The sequence below is a fragment of the Struthio camelus genome, chromosome 2, assembly GCF_040807025.1.
Source record: "Struthio camelus isolate bStrCam1 chromosome 2, bStrCam1.hap1, whole genome shotgun sequence".
Classification (NCBI taxonomy): domain Eukaryota; kingdom Metazoa; phylum Chordata; class Aves; order Struthioniformes; family Struthionidae; genus Struthio; species Struthio camelus.
Genome location: NC_090943.1, coordinates 15,020,620 through 15,041,122, shown reverse-complemented (window position 1 = coordinate 15,041,122; position 20,503 = coordinate 15,020,620). Strand labels below are relative to the sequence as shown.

At 37.0% G+C, this 20,503-nt stretch overlaps 1 long non-coding RNA gene across 1 annotated transcript in view; it reads right to left on the bottom strand.

The window, feature by feature from the left end:
- Nucleotides 1-6,877: 6,877 nt before the first annotated feature.
- Nucleotides 6,878-20,503, bottom strand: part of LOC104150001 (uncharacterized) — a 42,829-nt gene continuing 29,203 nt past the window's right edge. Inside the window, exons 2-5 of the long non-coding RNA XR_695459.2 lie at nt 18,575-18,657; nt 17,155-17,212; nt 14,085-14,552; nt 6,878-8,094 (exon numbers count right to left, since the gene is read on the bottom strand). This is a non-coding gene — a long non-coding RNA (uncharacterized lncRNA). The remainder of the gene's footprint in view (nt 8,095-14,084; nt 14,553-17,154; nt 17,213-18,574; nt 18,658-20,503) is intronic.

Here is a 20,503-nt window from a genome sequence, read left to right as displayed (position 1 = left end):
GGACCTTTCCAAGATGATGGAGAGTGGCCTAGCGATAACATCCGCCAGCTCCCTCAGCACTCGTGGGTGCATCCCATCGGGGCCCATGGATTTATGGATGTCAAGTTTGGACAAAAGATCTCTAACCTGATCCTCCTCGACCAAGGGAGAGTCTTCCTTTCGCCAGCCTTCCTCTCTTGTCTCCAAGGTCTGGAATTCCTGAGGACTGGCCTTAGCAGTGAAGACTGAAACAAAGGCAGCATTCCATATCTCTGCCTTCTCTGTATCCTTCGTCACCAGGGCACCTGCCCCATTCAGCAGCGGGCCCAGGTTTTCCCTCATCTTCCTTTTGCTATTGATGTATTTGAAGAACCCCTTCTTGTTGACCTTGACATCCCCTGCCAGATTTAATTCCAACTGGGCCTTAGCCTTCCTTGTCGCATCCCTGCATACTCTGACAACGTCCCTGTATTCCTCCCGAGTGGCCTGTCCCCTTTTCCACCTTCTGTAGACTTCCTTCTTCTGCTGGAGTTTTGCCAGGAGTTCCTTGCTCATCCATGCAGGTCTCCTGCCCGCTTTGCTCGACTTCTTCCTCAGAGGGATGCACTGCTCTTGAGCCTGGAGGAAGTGATGCTTGAATAGTAACCAGCTTTCTTGGACCCCTCTTCCTTCTAGGGCCCTACCCCAGGAGATTCCCCTAAGTAGGTCCCTCAAGAGGCCAAAGTCAGCTCTCCTGAAGTCCAGCGTTGCAATCCTACTCGTTGCCCTGCTCCCTCCTCGTAGGATCCTGAACTCCACCATCTCATGGTCACTGCAGCCAAGGCTGCCCCCAACCTTCACCTCTCCAACTAGACCTTCTTTGTTCGTTAGTACAAGGTCTAGCATTGCACCTCTCCTCGTTGGCGTCTCCACCACCTGAGTCAAGAAATTATCATCAATGCTTTGCAGGAACCTCTTTGACTGTTTGTGCCTAGCTGTGCTGTCTTGCCAACAGATGTCAGGGTGGTTGAAGTCTCCCATGAGAACCAGGGCCTGTGATCGTGAGGCTACTTCCAGCTGTCTTTGGAAGGCCTCATCGATGACTTCCTCCTGGTCAGGTGGCCTGTAGTAGACCCCCACAACAGTGTCGCCCATGTTAGCTTGCCCTTTAATCCTTACCCAAAGGCTCTCAACTTGCTGTTCATCCACCCCGAGGCAGAGCTCCATACATTCTAGCTGCTCCCTCACATAAAGGGATACACACATCTTACTTTGATAATTCTAGAAGAAAGAACAGGATTCCAGTTTTGTCCTTGTATTAAGGATCACTCTTAAAGATATGCTCATATACATACATATATACATTATATATATAAGTACATATGTATATGTGTGTGTGTGTATATATGTGTGTGTGTTTGTGTGTGTATATATATGTATATTTAATATAAAGGTTCAGGATGTATTTCAAGCTAGGAATAGGAAAGCTCACCTAAATTAAGACCCAACAGGGGAAATGTTCTTCCCAGGGAGTACAGAGCTTCTCCTCTGGGACATGAAGTATCAGCTGCGTCAGTAACAAATCTCTCTTTTTGGACTCTAGCAAGGTAGGGAGATATTTTTTTCTTGTCAGTTTTGCAAGATGTGCAGATTAACAAGTGCAGAATCAGGAGGCTAATTTGTTTTACAAATGGCCATGTGCACGTGACTGGGGTTAAGTCTTCTGTCTTTTCAGTCGTTCAGTAGTTCATATTTGACTGCTAATAAGTTTTATTTATTTTTTTATAAAATAAACTTAATCAAATCCATGCTGTTTCCTTTCCTTATTTCTAAGGGGGCACACAATAAGTGAAAACTTGAAAATTTTTTTCATTCATTCCCCTGCTGTGTGTAAACATCTAGAGTATAACAATGGTAATTTGTCCATAAGTCCATCTAGAAAAAGGAGAAAAAAATGCTTTATTCGACATAAGTTACCTTAGACATTAGCATTTTCACAGTCATGCAAAGCTAAATATTGGTGTAGCTGGACATAACTGTCACCAACTGATAGGAAAAGCAGAAATCCTGAATAAGTTTCAACTTTATACTCATGTCTGCATTTATGTATTTCCTTTTCATCTGAGGCTGTCAAACTACTTTAGAGCTATTAAAGTTACAGAGTTTTTAAAGTTAATCCAGTCTCCAATAGCATAATTGACTGTTGATGAGCTACATCCATACAGATGTTTAGGCCCAGTCCAAGTCTCCTTGGAGTAAGATGACCCACAGCCATTAACTTCACTGGAAATTCACTGACGGTATTAGCTGCAAGTACAGTCAGAACATGAGATGCTTAAATATGCTCTTCAAGCCCAACTATGAACCTCTAGGTTGGAAACACATTAGCATACTATTCAGTTAACAATTGCTTTTAACTGTATCCCAGAAAGATGTATTTTATGTCTGTGTTATAAATAGGCAGACTAATGTGTCTGGGTCATAAAGAGTGTTCCAACAATCAAGAAAACAAAACCTGAAACAAAGATTTATCTTGATGTATCCCTTGATGGCACATAATAATTTGTTAGGAAAAAGAAAAAACACCATGTGCTTAAATTTTTCTTGTGAAGTATTCCCGGCTACACCATTCCTTTGTTGTACATATCTCTGACACTTCAGAGATTGTCCCAAAGCAAACATATCATTAATCATTAGATCCCTTACTTATGCTGTAGTCAATTGTTGGAACTCATATTCTTCTGTGCTCACATAGGAAAACTAAAAACATGAATCATGTTGTTGTCAATTATTTGTTATTTCTTTGTGTGTGTGTGTGTTCTCTTTAAGTGCAAGATTACGATCCTCGGTAGCTGCCTTTGAGAAGGTACATATCTTAGGTGCAGCAAGTTCTGTTATGTGTAGTTTCGTTCCTCCAAGTTCCAACATTAAGATGTCTTTCATATTTTAAGGACATTTCTATAACTTTCCTATATTAGCATAGAATTTCTTATTTTTACAATTTCACTTTAGGACAAACAGTTGATGAAAAACATTTATACCGTGCAGGGCTTAAAGGGAACTTAATTCTCTTCTTTTTGGAGATTCATCAATAGGAAAAAGAGAATAGCTTTCTTAAAATAATTTCTGTTTGGTAGTCAGTGAAAAAAGCATACAGGCTTAGGTGCTTCTACAGCTCCTGTTACCGTAACGTCAGAGCAATTCAGTCTTTAGTGTATTCTATGAAGTAGTGAAAAACTGTCATTCCTAATTTTGCAGATGGGGAAAAAAAGGCAGTGTAGCTGCACTTTATGTCTCCAAGGCATAAAAAAAAAGACAGCTGACTGCCTCATGAAAGTCTGTGGCAGAACAATGACTTGAATCCAGGTTTTCTGATGATCTGACCAGTGGACTTTTCTTTCTCTCCTGCAGTTCCTTTTCCTGCAGTTGGGAAAGTTATTTTAGTGCTGCAAATATACCTTTCAGTGCCTGAAGACAGAATTTTACCTCAGTAACTTCTACCAGCACCTCATACTCTGGCCCTCACTCCAGTATCTTAATTTATCCTTTTGACTTTATAGATACATCTTTCTATTATTTCTTTCATTCCTCCCAGTTCTAACTGGAATCTGGCACTGTGCTTTCTGCTTTTTGGTTTTGGGAAGAGGAAAGAACAGATCATTAGTTCTCCATGGTTTTCCCAGTAGGTAATCCTAGCCAGATGAATTAGTCCATAGCTAAAGCGCTAGGTCAGAGGGCTTTGCTTTGCGGACAGTAGGAGGGTCTGACTTACTCTGCAGAGAAGAAAAGCCCTAAGAGAATGTTTCAGCAAAGGCAGTATCTTCATTGGCAATTAAACCCAATTTGGTGCAAAATTATAGGTCTTATGCCTTTGGAAGACTATGTTGAAACAGTTATCTCTCCAACAATTTTGTGGTACAGACATATATTCACTACAGAGCCCTGTGAATCCATGGGAGATCTTCATGAGGAAAGAGGGTTAGAAACATCACTCCCTTGGCAGTCTAATTAGCTGTAGGTTGTTTTGCTGACTGCAGTTTTTTCAGCCTCCAGTTACCCTTTAAATATTGTAGAACTAGTAACCCATTACGGTCGCAGCAGTTCTGTGATGTGTGACCCTGCCTAGATTTCATACCAGATAGGGTTGCACTGCCTAAGAGGGGCAGATCATTGGGCAGATCAGCAATGAGAAATCACCCAGGGCATGGGCTGGGGTGATTAGGAGGAATGGTGGTCCTCTTCCTTCTCTCTCCTGCTTTTCCATCTGCTGGAATACGAGGACTTATTCCAGTTTGTGCTCTCCTGAAGCCATTGCTCTTATTATATAAAAATCATATTTACCTAATAGGCTGAGAGACATAACTTGGCCAAAGCAGGGTTAAAATAAGTTAGTAGCTAGCATGGTATTTAGCAGCCTGAAAGAGCTATCCAAAAATCTGTATAAAAACCTTGGACAACTAGACTTCACTGAGCTTCACACTGCCACAAATGTCTGGCTACAGGTACTTGGGCTGGCTAATTTAAAATCATACCATGTATGAGTACACTGAACTACTGTCGCAGAAGGGTAAAGTTAGCCACAACTTAACTAGAGTGTTATGTGTCATGAATGTGTCCAGACAATTCAGTTTGACCACTAGTATGGAACAACTTTTCATTCAAAGGCTTTTATTTTACATTCTATATTAAGTTTACTTAATAGAGATTACCAGATACTCCAGGGAGAATCAGCTGCCTTCACTGTTTAGTATTCTCTTTGCAGAAATCAAATTAAATAACACATCTAAATCCTGAAAGCAAAGTGGCAGTGTCTGTTCTGGCTCCATTTTCACTTGCTCAGCAGTTTTTTTTAGGCGGAGAAACCTCTTCATGCTTCCTCGGGAATTCTCTAAAGATCAGTTTAGATTCACTAACAAGGGAGCCTGGTGGAAACTCCATAATGTTCCAATTTTCCATTTCTCCACCACAGATGTATTTTCTACCTATGGCAATTATATACATCATGATGGATCATAAAATGGTATTCACTAAATTTAATTTACATTCTTTTATCTATTTCCAAGTTAACTTTTGATTTTGATGGAAAAAGACGTAGCCTTAAACACATAGAGCTCTTTTAAAAATATATATATTTTAAGAAAAGTTATCTTCTAACAGTGAAATATGAATAGAATCTTTGTGAAGCTAGCAATGTCAGGGTTTCAGCAGTGCAGTGAGCTAAATAGATTATTTTTACACCTCCTGAAAGTGAGGTTAGTCAGGTCTCATCCTAAATTTGAACATAATATTTTGACGTATTTTGCCAGAGATATCCAGATACAATAGCTTCAGGAAAGGATTATTGTGCCTTCAGACTGAATCAATTTCCTGGAGCACATATTTAAAGAAACTCAAAGTTTCTTTGTTGATATTAAACGAAAGTTCTGTCAGAAGACAATTATACACTACTAGATGCCATCAACTGAAATTCAAAGCTGGGCCTGCTCCTCATGGGGTCTCCTGAAAATTGCTGCCTGTGGTGTCTTTTTAAAATACCACATCTAATTATGTTTTCCTCTCTCTGATCTTTCCAAAAAGATACTGATGGCCGTTCTGGCATGGCTGTCTTCAGGAGTCAGGACCAGCAGTTAGTGAAGAGATTGACATAGAAAATAGATTTAGCAAAATTTACCTAAGACTGATTAAAACAACAAACTGATCAATCAGAATAGATCTAATTTCCTCATCGCATCTCTTCTTGTCCTCTTTAGACAAGAAGACCTTTACTTTTCTGATGGAAAGCCAGAGATGAGGACACGAATGTTGAGGACCTGAAGGTGAAGCAAAAGCCAAGATACTTTGCTTTCTGGGTGCTCACAGTTTCTGGGGAGCATAGGGAAAGCAAATCAATCCAAACAGATGGAGACAGTAGGTTTCCCACCATGAACCACAATCAGATAACCACAGCAGTCCTCAAAACTTTTTAAAATTCCTTTTAATAAATTTCAAATTTATTATGAAATTGTAAATATTTTTCTTAAGATAACAAAATATCAACAGATGTTTTAACTGTAGAACTTCCATGTATCCATAGTTCAGATAAATTTGAGAGATGGTACACCCTGAAACTTGTTGTCTTCCCTTTTACCATACTGCATAATTGTGGACACTAAGTGCTTTGCAGTTGATTTATTCCTAAGTACTTATTTTTTATTTTATGTTTGAGTTTTTATTCCACAGGTAGAGAATTTTTGGTCAATAAGCAATTTTCCCATGTTTTCACAAAAAGTTATATGAATTAATTTATGACTCTGTACAATAACGTGAATGTGGAGAGGAAAGATTCAGGAGGGTAACACAGATAATGAAAGATAGAGCATGGGTCTCTCACAGATAGCCTGTACTGTCAAAGGACACTGCGAACGTAAGATGTTTTCATAGGCTCAAGTGGAGACTGAGCAAATACCTAGAAGAGGGATCCGTTGAGGGAAACAAAATAGGCAAACTGCATTAGACTCAAGAAAAGCTGAAAATCAGAGAAGGTCTGGAGAGTACTGGGAGGAGATGTCAAATATGTCTGAGTGGTTCTTTGTCTTGTGCAGCTAGACACTTACAATTATGCTGCTAGGGAGGAAATGCTGATGTAGCTGAACCTTTGCCTGAACCAGGGCCACCATTCTAACTTTTCAATAACCTTTCCAATAAAAAAGTAATAGGTCATATGAATAAGTAAATCTTGATTTTGCATATTTTATTGAACAATAAATAGATAAAGTAATTTGAAGCTATGTGCTATATTTATCTAATTGCATAGGTGGAATTTACTAACCAATGAAATTCTCTTTTCTGGTCTCAAAATCTGTTTGGACTGAGTAGAAAAATCCTGTTAAATAAGTTATTGTGTTACCTTGATTTTTTTTTTTTTCATTTAGTGCTCAAACTTAATTCTCCATCTTAATAGCACATTTTATATATATGTATATATACGTATACATATATGTATCATATACACACTGAGACATTCTATTCCTACCTACAGGGGTGTAAGTTTTCTTCAGCAACTGAGGTCTATATTTCTTGTTTTTCACAGCAGATTGGCTTAATGATGTTATGTAGGGGAAATAATAGAGCAGATGATATATATTATTTGACTTTAGTTTTCCAAAGTAAGTTTTGTTTGACATATCAGGAAAGAGATAATTTCATGGAAAATGTAATCCTCAGATTTGATATTACTAATAAACAGCATTTCAGTCTGGAAACTTATTTACTTTAGTTAGGGTTATGATGCTGGATCTTATGCTGTACTTTTTCCTATTTTTTCTTCCTAATTATATGGGTAATCCTCTGTCAGATTTAGCACTGTAGAGAACCTTCAATATCAGCAAAAAAGTAATTGTCTACATGAAAAATTAATGTTAGGACTGCATATATACATTTTGATTGGTTTTAACGTAATTAGCAGGGACTGATTGGCTTCTACACTTATTCTGGCAGAAAAAAAGGGAAAAAAGAAAAATTGGAGATTTCAGCAGCAGCTGTATACAACAATGAGAGTCAGCAGTGTGTGTCCAGCCAGGTCTGCAGCCAGAAAGCAAATTTTCTGTGGAACACAGTTTGAAAATCTGTTTTAGATAACCTTATTGACCTATGCCAAATGAGTGAGTAATCTCAGAGCAGTTAGTAATGGGCAACCCTCCACGTCCCAGAAGGCACTGTAATCTGCCCTAGCATTGGTAAACCGAAGTAGATTTAAGCGTGAACCACCATCTCACGCTTTGTTTGGCAGGGGGAAAAATTAGTCACCTCACTGGGGTCATGCAGATCCTGTTACCCCAGATAGACTTCTACCTATATGGAAAATGTAACTTTCTGTGTCCATTTATTCAACATATTTTATGAATAATAAAACCTTCCCCATTAAATGATACTCCACGTATACAAAACCAGTCTATGGAATCTGTGTGAAATTAATTTCTTAGGTAATCACAAAAACTACATGATACAACCAGATGGGAACAAAAATGCCTTAAGATGTGGATTGCAGCTGTCTTGAGAGTTCCAACAGGCAGAAAGACTTCTTTCACAGTTTCCTTTTGCTGTAAAAACAACTGGTGCTCTTTCCGATGACAGCTAACTGCCACCTTTCCATGCCACCTGGAAAGAAAGAGCAAAGTAGCTATTTCAGCGTAGAAAGAATATGGCTCTCTAATTTGTGTCTGTTCAATGGTGAAGCTAGTTTAGCTTTTGGAAAGAAGTAATGTTTTGAAAAGATGAGGTATCTGTTTGTAGTAGATCCTCAGTGGGTTTAAATCTGTGCTGGGCCATTGAATTCAGTCAAGTGACACAGACTGTCGGAGAGCTGGCATGTTAATTTTAATCTAGCAGCAAAAACCTGCCTGCTCTCTAAATTTTATAAATTATTGATTCAGAATCAATGAGACTGTGCAAGAGTTAATTGGTCCCTCTGGTCATTTCCCAATGCTTCTGTGAACTTCATTGGTTTTAGATAAAGGCTTTTTGCTGAGCTGTAGGCTGAAATATTCCCAGAGTTTGAACAAGTTCATGTTCTTTATTTGCTTTTTAAATAGTATATTTTGAGGCCAAGCCTTGGCAAGGAACAATGAGGTCAGGATATTTGCTTGGTAAGGAAAAATGTGAGATTTAGAATTGGCTTCTTACATGAATTTGGTCTTGAAAAACTGTAACTTAAAAAGTAAAAATAATTTTTTTTTAGCCAACTTATAATATTTGTGGCTATAGATCAAGGAATTTAGTCATGAATAATTAAGAGTGTACATGTTTAGAATTATCCAATGTGTGTGTTTATGTATTAGTTCCTTTATTTTTTGCTTATCAAGTATTTATGTTGCACTTATATGATTTTTAAACTTTTTCCACTTATTTATCTTTTAAATTGAACAATAGAATCTTTTTACCATCAAAACTGTCAAGTTCCATCTGAGGAATTTTTTAACAAAACTAGAAATAAATAGGCCAAAAGGTTCCTCATATAAAGGAACTTAAAAAATATGTCCTGAACTGATCTTCCAACCTTGTTTTATAACAAAATAAAGAAAATCAAAAAGTATTCTGTTTAAATTACTATAAGCAAAAATGACACTAAACTCACTGCATGTCCTTCCATCCATGTTTATAGGATAGTTCAACAAGTTTAATTATATTAGGTGGAGCTAACTCATTTCAAATCTAGAACAAATTTTGGAGGTCAAATAAGGATACTGAATTTATTAATACTTCTGTGAATCTATGTATTTATGAACATAGAAACATCTAAGCCATAAATATCTCAACATTAACTGATTCATAAACACATTTGTAAGTACTAAGTTATTTGTGAGCTTGATGACACATTTGCATAGGCATGTAAAGAGGTCCTATGGGATGCCCTTGTCTCTCCAGATAGGCTACCCAGGCTGTTGGATACAGATTTGTAGAAGCAGATATACAGGTAGACGAGAATTAGTTAATCTTCAGGGTGATCTTTTCATGTACTGGTTAGCAAAGTGGAGCAGCTTGAATATGAATAGTGTAACCCATGGCTGTTAAAAATTTCTGTCAAGTGCTGTAATGTTGCATGGTTACTAGGGACTACTGAGTACTGTCATGTACTAGTGACCTCTTGATGTTTACCACAGGTTACTTCTAAATTTGAGGATTTTAAAAGTGATGATGTTGTTAAGAGCCCTTAAGTCTTAGCAATTTTCCAGTACTTCGCATTTAAACTTTTTTAAAGCCTGCTTTGCAATTGTCCATATGCTAATATTTCAGGCAACTCTCAACTTTCTCAGTACAAGTATTATATTCTTCTTCCAAGTTTTTCCATTCAGAGACAATTCACAGCTTTAGGAAACTGTGTATTGTTGAGATATTGATGATCTTCACAGTAAAGAGGATGAAGAATACTCGAGATAGCAACAGTGCCGAAATTAGCTGATTTTGTTTATGTCTATGGCAATAAACAGAAAATGGTGGACTGACTGTAAACATTTAGAAAACATTGAACCTTGTCAAAAGAGTATACAAAGGTGCATTTTTTTTAGGGGAGAACTTGAAGTATTTAGTGTTGTAGGGCCTCGCTTCTAATTACCCTGACATTTTGTGTAAATCAAAATCTAAATTGGTTATCTAAATTCTCTATAGTGTACGTGCTGAGAATTAAAAGCTTTTGAATGGGATCCATGGAGGCGATGCACTAAGCAGAGGTACCTATGCTAGGTACAAGAAAAAGTGGAAAAGCCTGAGTCCTGCAATCCAGAAAAGGTGGAGCCTCTCCAACTGGGCCACCTTCTGGTTGGGATTCAAAGAGAGGAATTACATTCAAGAGTTAGCCATAGCACTTTAACCTAAGCCAGTCACTTTTTAACCTTTTTTAATCTGTAGATCATTAGAGACTACCATTAGACCCTTGCAGAAAGAGTAGGTTTACAGGCAAGAAGGGTGCTTTCTGTTATTACATTTTGTCATTTTCTAAGAAGTGAGTTTATAGTAATTCAAGTGGAAAATGTACAGTCTAAGACGACTGCAACATTGTCATATTTATTCCCTAAATAAAAACACGGCTTCAAAGGAGAATGGATAAATATATATTTTCATACACCAGGAAAAGTTTGTGCAACTCAGAAAGTCTAGCCTTCCTATTATAAGTTATGGCCAGTTACAAATATTTCTAAAGCCAAATATTATTCATTCTCAGAAGACCTTAGTTAACCCTTTCCATATTTATTATTTATAGTCTTTTTCTTTGAGGTGAGTGGTACTCTGCACAGATATAAGTGGAGATACTAGTAAACTCACTTGGCATGGTAGAGACATAAAATGAGTAAGGATTATAAAGACTACTTGGAGGAGAGAAGTGAAAAAATAAAAAAAAAGAATTGTTATATGGCATGATTGTTATATAAACATGAAAGTATTATGCAAAAAAAGTTTTATTTTTATTTAACAGGACTATTGGTAGTATATGCTATATTCTGAAAGCTGTTGATGAGGACACTCTACAGTTTTGATGATATATATGTTTCCATTTTTTTCCTGACACTGAGCAGTAAGGTATTTAGGTTTGATGTGGAAGCCAGTCTCTCTTGTAAGGATGTGCTTTCTTAAGAAATTCTGTGGCATTGGTAGAATCATATGTACCACTGTGCTCCTGGGGAGTCCATCTCAGCTTATGCATTCCACATTTTCCATGAGTACTTTTGCATACTCCATCACAATACACACCCCTCAAAATGGTGTACGTTTCACAACTCATTTCTAGTTCCTTGTATCTGAAACTCGGGGTTAAAGAAGTTTTCCGGCAAACAGAATTTGCCTTGTTTAATGGCAAAAAAGGAAAAAAAAAACTTGAAATCAAGCATAATTCTGAGTATATAATAAGAGGGGAGTAAGAGAAAGGAGACAGGAAAATGTTGGGTTGCTCTTCCATCTAACTGATATTGCATCAACATTTCCACAGTAGGGAAGGGTCTGAAGGCCTGGACAATATGTGAGAAACTTGCAAGGGGGTAGCTGCGTGCTGGTACTTCAGTTGGTGTCATGACTTGCAACAAATCCAAACAATCAATATTCAGGTATAATAGGGTGTTGGAATCTGGGGTTTCTTTTTGTTTTAGAGTTGTCTGACAGATAAGATATGAAACCAATAACATGAACGTTTGTATTAAACAAAGAACCATCTTTTTACAGGCAATGAACTATTAGCTTCTGGTGTCCTGATCATATGCCAAATTAGGTTACACAGATTCTAACAGCCTCAATTCCCTTTGGTAGTTTTATTTGCTCTAGTTACTCTTTGCTTCTCCTCCTGGGACCAGATTCTACCATTGAATGTGAATGTTTCTGTTGACTCACATCCAAGGGCAGGCTCTGGCTGCTGGAAATGGTTGTGTATTGTAGTGCTACTGGCCCTGAACTGATTTGTTCCATCCAAGGGGTAGTTCCATTGCACTCAAACTATGATCTTTTTATTCATGCAGGGTATTTGGAAAAGGAATAGGGAAGAGAAATAGAGAGTAAGGAATAACACAGCCTTGAATTATGAAACTTGTATAGAACATTTGACTGTAATAGGGTCCTACTGACCTTTCCAAAATTGAGAGGGTGTGATGCTTTTACAGACTGCTGACATTTGCAGTCTTCAAAATTTGGATAGTTGTAACCCACAATTAGGGGCTTACTAAGGACCTCCTTATGAAGATGAATTTTTGATGAGACACAGATGCTTGTCAGGACCATGTTAAAAAAAATCTAAGTAGCTGAATTTTTGTTCTTCCTAGGATCTTCAGGGTTTTTGGCATTTCTAGTTAAAGTGCTAATGAATCTAAGAGGCTACAGAGAGTACAAATGAGGCAGTATCCTTGTATAGCACACTTACAATATTTTACTGTTTCCTTTCCCTCAATTAGTGATATCTGTTTGCTTGTATTGTTTTTTAAAGAACTGAAAAGTGTTATAGATTGGGCTAAATATATTTAGTGAAGCTAAAGGAACCGTCTCTCATCTCCCTTACAGCTGTACAAATCAGGAGCACTAAGCTGACATAAAGAGTTTGGTGATATAAAACCAGAGTGTGAGAATAGACCATCTCAATGCAATATCAAAACAAATGAAAAGTGTGAATGTAATAATTTGTTACTGAAATGCTGAATAATGAAAGAGGATTAGATAGCAGGTGCTGGTAGGTGGAGGAATAGAGAATATGAGAGTGCTTAGCACTATCTGTTCCTGCTGCTATTGCCCTATTATCTGCATGTTTCTTCTGCAGGCTTCTAAACATCTGTTTATAACTCTGCTGGATTTGCAAACTGCACCCTTGGTTTCAACAGGAAAGTGTTAGCTTTGCAGTGGAAGAGTTTGGTTCTATTTGTGCTGCTTTTTTCCATGGGTACCTTGCTCCCATCTCTGACCTCAAACTCTGCCAATTGACTAAAAGCTGAGAACAATTCATGCAAATTGCATATTTACTAAAGAGAGTAGATTGAACAACAGCAAATGTAAATGTTGCCTATGCTATGTTCTCATTAAAACCATATGGGAAATACTCTGTGACCTGACATAATGCTTCTGCTTCTTTTGTTTGCAATTAACTCTGTTAATTCGTATTACAGCAACACCAGAGTAACAGTCACGGATTGAGTCTTCAGTGTGCTCGGGGCTGCACACAGCAAAGGGGTATTCCCTGTCTCAAAGAGCGAACAATGGTACTCACTGGTAATCCATAATTTTCTTTATTCTCCTATTCTCTGAATGTTCATTTTTGTTGGCATAATAATCAGAAGACTTTCAGTCTTAACAATAGGGCTTTCAGTCCTAACAGTGTTACAATGGTGTAACTGCACATTACAGGGTCTAAGAGACTTAGATCTTTGCAACATTGGCAAATTAGGTAGCTGCCCTCTTTAGAAAGATACATTTTCTAGAGAGGAATACACCTCTGTTTCTCTTAAAGCTTTGCTTTTTCTTTAGCAATGGCACTTAACTCATCTCCTGATCTCCATACAGTTTTCTATAGAGAGTATATATTACCATAGCTTTTGAAATATACTGGAAAACAGGAGGCTATTTCCAGACCTGGATCCAAAGTAAAGTCCTATTTGGAAGCTAAAAAAATGTTTCAGTGGCAAAACATTACTTTACTAGCTAGGAAAAGCTTTTCTATATTTTTATAGCTTAAAATACCTGTTTGTCTCTGATTTGGCCTACCTATAAACAGCATTACCTCTTAGTGACATCTGCTGGAACAGATAGCATTGAAACATGCTCAAATTTCCTCCACACTTACTACCTGCCAGCATGTAGCTCCTAAGGGAAAAAGCAAATCACTCTATTTCAGAACAGTACTTGGCCAGTTCAGGTTTGAATTTTTCGTTATCCCCGCAGGGCAACTCCTCTCCGCCTCCTTCTTGTCCTTACATAAAGAGAAAGACCCACGTGCCAATATGACAAAGATCCAGAAAGTTATAAAAGCTTCATTGTAAGCCTAAATCCTTAGCAGAGATTCAAACAGCTTGCACTAAGGAAAACAGAGGTTCTACAGTAAGGCAGGAAGTCATTAAAATAATGAATCACTCTGCAGAATCTAGAGTTTTTCTATACAGTTTATGCATTTTTGCAAGAACACTTACACTTTCAAGACTGTCATTTTGAGCTGCATCCTCCGTGTAGGTTTCTTATTTTACTTCAACTCCTTTCTTTACTAAGAAAACTGCTGGAGAATTTTTGTAATGAAGTAAAATGGGAATCTTTCCGTTCTTGCTTTAAGGTCTTTATTACTGTACCTATCTCATTATTGCTTAATATTAACTCTATTGTTACTGTAACTCTATAATTTTACTCTTTGGTAAATCTTGTAGTCATTGCAGGAAAGTATACATATTACTGCATAAGACTAGTGACTGAATTGTTTCATAAACATATCCAGGCATATGTGAATAAGGCTGCAAAGTAAAAGTAGAAGATGAAGATTTTTCCAAACACGCTGTTCTGATTGTTCTATGTTCTCATGCAAGCGATGTGACAGACTGATCCTGGAACTCTCTGTGCCAACCAATGAGAAGATATTCTACTTTTTCAGAGGAAGTCCAGAATTTTCTCTGCAAAATAAGACAAACGCGAGTTTAGAGCAGACATCTAACTCTTCCCTGGCTAATGTTAGGTGAGGTGAATTACACCTATCTTAACTGCAAGGTATCTGCTAACAGTTTATATTGTGTATAGAAGCTTGTAGAGGAAAAGCAAGGTTTGCAGGTGAAGGAAACAATGTTTATGACATCATTCCATCCTATAGCTGGGAAATGTTGACCAGTCTTGGGGTATACAATCTTAATGTCTGAAATGCACATGAGTTCTTAAACTATTCTGCATCTCTTGAATATGCTTCCTAGATCACCTCCTGGATGACATATATTGCCTTTGCACTTGAAACTCATCAGGTTTGAGAAATGAAAGCCAGTATTTATAGCAGGCTGATTATTCTCACCTCACCTAGTAAAATGCAGTGAGTGTTTTTTTAAAAAAACTTTTTTTTGTTGTTTTTAACCTCTACAGCTCTAATGCAAATAGTCCACTGTAATTCGCAAAAAAAACCTTTTTCCTGAGGTTTCAATTAGGAGTCAGATCTACCAAAGAGGTAATCCTCTGGGCTCCATTGGAACTATATTAAGATGATTACATCCCAGAGACTTCATCAGGAAGTAGGTATAGTAACACATGTCACCATCTCTCTTGGACAATTTGTAGTATGATTATATGGCAATTAACCTCCAGTGGAGGAAGCAATTGCTGTAGTAAAAGGAACAGCATATCAGTAATATACACATCATAATAAATGAAACATGTAACTAAATAGTTTCATTTCTTGTGACAATATAATTGGAACTCTTTCATGCAGATTCCTGACCCTTGCTGAGTCTAAAGCCAAATGCCATCTCACCGACTTTTGCTTGTTCACTAAACTCTGCTGTTACTATAGCTTTATCCTGCTGAGCTGGCTGGGATTCTTTTCCCTCAAATTAGATAGCCAAGGCTGCAGTAAGACTCCCAAGGCTTCCTTTACAGTGGAAAGAAGTAGATATCTCTAGAGAGAGATTCTATTCGTTGTAACGCAGGTGTCTGACAGAAGGGAAGCAACACGCCTCTGGAGGTGCCTAGACTCTAGAGGGAGTCTAAGGGGACTAGTTTAGATGTTTAAAATTAGGTGAGAGAAATTTCGTAGCGTGCGCTCGTAATAGCTGACCCTTTTTAGTATAGAAAAGAGAACAGATTAGCAGTCTTTTTGCCTTAGATACCAGTTTGTGAATGCAATGTATTTTTAACCCAAGGCATGTCTATACTATAATCAAGAGATTTAGACAGCATGGGTTTTAGCTGCCAAGTATGTATCAAGGATCTTGAGTAACTTTTTGTAGTCTATGCTGAAGTCCAGTTGCTAGTCCAGTTGCTACAGTTTTATTCCTCTCAATATCTAAGCTTTCTAGATTTAAATCATACCTGACTGCAGAGCAATCATATCTATGGGCAATATTCTATCACTAAACAACTGCTTTGCGCATCAGAAACAAGTCTGCAGTAAATTACCTCATGGAAGGTTTTCACCAAATTGTTTTTGCAGCTACTGTAAACTGAAAAGATAAGAACACCTAGAAGCTAAATGTAAAAGAGACTGTAAATGATGGTATGAGTTTTTATTCCTTCTTATTATGATATTCTCATGTATATCTTAGATAATCTCTTCATTTGCCCTTTATAAGGCATTGGGTGCTCGGGTAGTGGTTTATAGTGATATATTTTTGTCACTGAAAGTGACTATTAAGCTATACATTTAAATCCAATATAAAGCCTATTTTTTCCCTATTGTATTGTAATTAAATTATTGACAATTTCTCATTTCACAGGTCCATTTCACTTAGAATTGCTGACACATTTTATTAGTATGAATGTGGCACCATACTGACTGCTAAAGACATTTTGCACTGTCTTTCTCCAGTCCTAGCTGAATTCCTTTATCACATATGAGGTCCAGAAAGTGGCCACTAAAATGGTCTTTTGTTCATGTACATTGAGGACTAATCCATATTTTCATTGTTGACCATTCCCTGTTTTTTCAGTTGGGATATAGTTTACATCTGGCTTTTCTCTGGGATTAGTGACTTGGCATCTGTTGGCAGGCATCCATTTCTATGTGTGAAAAAAAAAATTCTTGAAGGATACAATTTCAACATGCCCCCAAAGCACTCTGAAGAGGACATTGAGCTTTGTAGGCATCTCCATCTCTCTTTTGTGAAAAAATACATTCATTTCCTGAGCTTTTGAATTCCTGAAATATGTGTTTCATAGCATTAAAAAAGGCACTCCCTATAAGATATAACTTTCTTTTTTTTACCTCCTCATAATCAAGTGTAGTCTGACTTCCAGATGCTGATGATTTCTCTGATGTCACTAATGTAATTACTACAATTTGAAGAGTGTGACTTAAAATTCATGTAATTAAGTGTGTGGCATTACTCCTATTGAAATTCAAGCAAGGTTACTGATTCATTTAATAGAAACAGGATCAAGTTTTATGATTTTGGTAACTTTATTCAGTCAGAAGAGCAATTGCATGCTTATTTTCTAGTGCTCTAAGAGCAGCTGAAGTGCTGCAATTGAACAACAACAAAAAAGTTTTCAGATTTTGAGATAAAATGTATATTGTACCATTGATGGTCCAGTCAGATTGGCCTCTGTCATAGATATAATTCACAATTCCCTCCTCCTAAAAAAAAGGAAATAAAAATGATAAGGCATCTCCAAATTTTTGTTTACTTTTTTGCTTTGTTTTGGATGAGAATTAAAGCTCAGAAGCAGAGGAAAAAAGTTTCAGCTTACCTGACTGGCGTTTTATTAAGCAATATGACCCCCTCCTTCAATTTCTAAAAAACCTATAGGAATCTATTTTGTTTTGTTTTTGTTTATATCTTCTTATAAAGGGGAAATTATCAGAGATAGGAAAGCTGACTTCCTACAGAATTAAATCCATTTGGGTTCTCCATCCTTTTCAGATATGCACAGAAGCTTTTCTTCAGTATCATCTGTTAGCAAACCTATTTTTTCACTTGTCTCTTCATATTGTAATATAGCACGTATGTCGTGTTCTCTGAGGCTGAGCAAAACCTGCTTTTACCTCCTATTTCACTTAAATCTACCTCTTTGCAATTGGAGCTGATGAAGCACAAAAGGAAAATGACAATAATTATATAGGATTTAGCTGTACCAAATGAGTTATAGGGTTTGTTCTGCTATCAAGAAAATACCCTATAAACCTTAAAAAGGAGATTTGTTGTAATCGAATTACGGACTACTAGTAATCAAATTTGGTCACATAAAGTCAGTTCAGATTATGAAGACACTGTATGAATATTTAGACATTTTTATAGTCCTAAATAGTAAGGACTATTTAGGTAGGAGTGTGTGATCCTTATGTATGTTGACTAGGATATTTGTCTGGGAAAGGAGTCTTGGCACTATCTGCTTCACTGTAAGACGGGACCAGGGCAGCAAAGTGTCAGGAGTGTAAGGTTATAGTGGAATAAAATGCATTCCCAATCCTTCCTTTTGCAGTAAGGGTAGGAATGAATCTCTCTTGTTATGAATTCAGAAACATAGATGAGGGTGAGAAGGGTGTCAAATAAAGTTAATTAGTTCACTCATCTTCTTGGACTGAAAAAAGCCTGCTCTCAGTCAATGGGCAGATATAAAAACAGGCTACATAGGGATTCGTTCTGCCTTTCCATATCCGAAAAACAGAAAGAGAGGCTCTATTTAGCACCAGAGATAGGAGAAAATTTTCATTTGGCTACTGGCAATTTGAAAGCGGTCCTGTTTGACACAATTTAAATTTCTTGGAGGGCATAAGAAAGCGAATATTGTCAAGAGGGAGAGATAGTCGGGTACATGTCTAACTCTATAGATGCTTTCATATTAGATCATGAAAAGGAAATGTTTTCTCTTGGAGAGAAATTTTCTTGGCAAGAAGAGCGCAAGTGGCTGCTCTCTGGCACTCTGGGCCAACCTCATCTTTGTGGTAAATCCACTCAAATCAGGGGCTTTATATCACAGATGAATGTAACTCACTTACCTTTCTACAGCCAGTGTAGCTAGCTTCTCTTAAAAGATGATATTGTCAAGTACAATAGGGCTTTAAGAAGTCTCAGCATTTTCCTAAATAGGAAGTTTTACCAGTGTCAGCTTAAGTTGTAAGAACTATGATGAAACATACCTTACTTCTATAATATTATCTTGTCAGTATTAACACAAAATCCACCTTCCCCCATTACAGTTGTAGTGACAGTCTTTCTCATCCAGCAATAGATTACTCACAATAAAAAAGCTTTTGCCAGTTTATGAACATGTACATGTTCATAAACATGTTCATAAACATGAACATAGGCAAATGAATATTTAACAAGAAAAAATCCCAAACAAGTATTCTTTTAACAATGTCATTACAGAAGACAAATATAAATGTTTAACCATTTTATCTTCTCACAATATTAGGTAGAAAGCTCTTATACAAACCTAGTAATTTATCCTCCTTCCTTTGCCAAATAATATCATGTTTTGCATTTTCTTAAAAAAATTAATGTGCAATAATCAATATATTTGTCCCCTTATCTATATACATCTGCTTCATGGATTTCACTATGGTAATATGGCTCATGTGGTTCCTCTCTTGAATTCCAACACAGATCTGCTGCTAGAGTTAATAAGGTGAGACCTAAAGTAGCCTAGCTTCTGAGAAAAAGTTAACAAAATAGAAGTAATAAAGAGAAGATTATCTAGCATAGATTCTATACATCTGCTTTGTAGTATAAGGATCTAATTCTCTGGATTCCTAGCCTTCTTCTCATTCAGAATGCCTTTGTAGTAGAAACATTTTGCATATTTATTATGTATTTAATTATGAAATGACCTAAATGATTCCAATATATTCCAGGATTGTTTAATTCCTATGCATCACTCTTCCACATCTGTTTCATGCTGTGCCATTTCTTTATATAGTGCAAGCACTATACAGATAAGTTGCAAAGAAGGAGATTCATGGCAAAATTACATTGACTTACTACTCTGTACTGATGTAATACGTTCTTGTCTTACAAAGGCAAAATAGTTTTTTCTTGAGTGTGCCATTATTCACGTCTACTTTCAATATTTATTTCCTGATTTTCTTACTGCATTAAAGCTCACATACCTTTTCTTATGGTTGAAAGGTATTGTTATGGGGGTGAAATGACTTCAGGCTCTTTATGACTGAAGGAAGAATACCAAAGGGGAAACACACAAAAGCAGATATAATATGAGGACAGATTTTCAATTTCAAATTTCCCAGAAAGGAAACTTTGATTTCTACTACTGCAGAAATACACTTCAGCTAGGCTATTGCCTAATATATGCTTTCTAGTAGTTTGATAAGAGGATGATGCATTGCATTGAAGCTAGACCCAACGGAAGATGGAGAGGAGAGGAGATGACAATTTGTTTGGGCCTGGCTGTTAAACATTCTTTTATTCTCCCTTATTTTACTGCATTAGTCTTTGGCAGGAGAAGATTCCATACAACACTATGGTTAAGGCTGAAGCTGGTTTCTGACTTTGGACCAGAATCTGAATCATGCATGATGATGGAAAAACATGTTAAAACAGTGACATTTACAACTAAAAAAAAAAAAAAAAAGTCCTACCTGAGTTACAAAGATCACTAAGGTCAAGCCAATCACTGTAGCACATTGTGAAACTTCATACAATTTCTTTTACTTCTGTCTTGCTTTAGAGAAGCAGTGAATGGGTGGCTATTTTACACAGCATACGTAGTTTGTATCTTAAAATAGTTGGAGGAAATCAAAGCCAGCCACTCAAGCTGGCCACAGGTAAATCCAGAAGATTATCTCTCTTTGATATATTAGTTAAAATAAATCTGCTTTTTAAAACATCTCCTAATTTTCTTCTACACAGTTTAAAACCAGACATACCTGAATTATCAATACTAGAAGATTACTGGGAGGATTTGT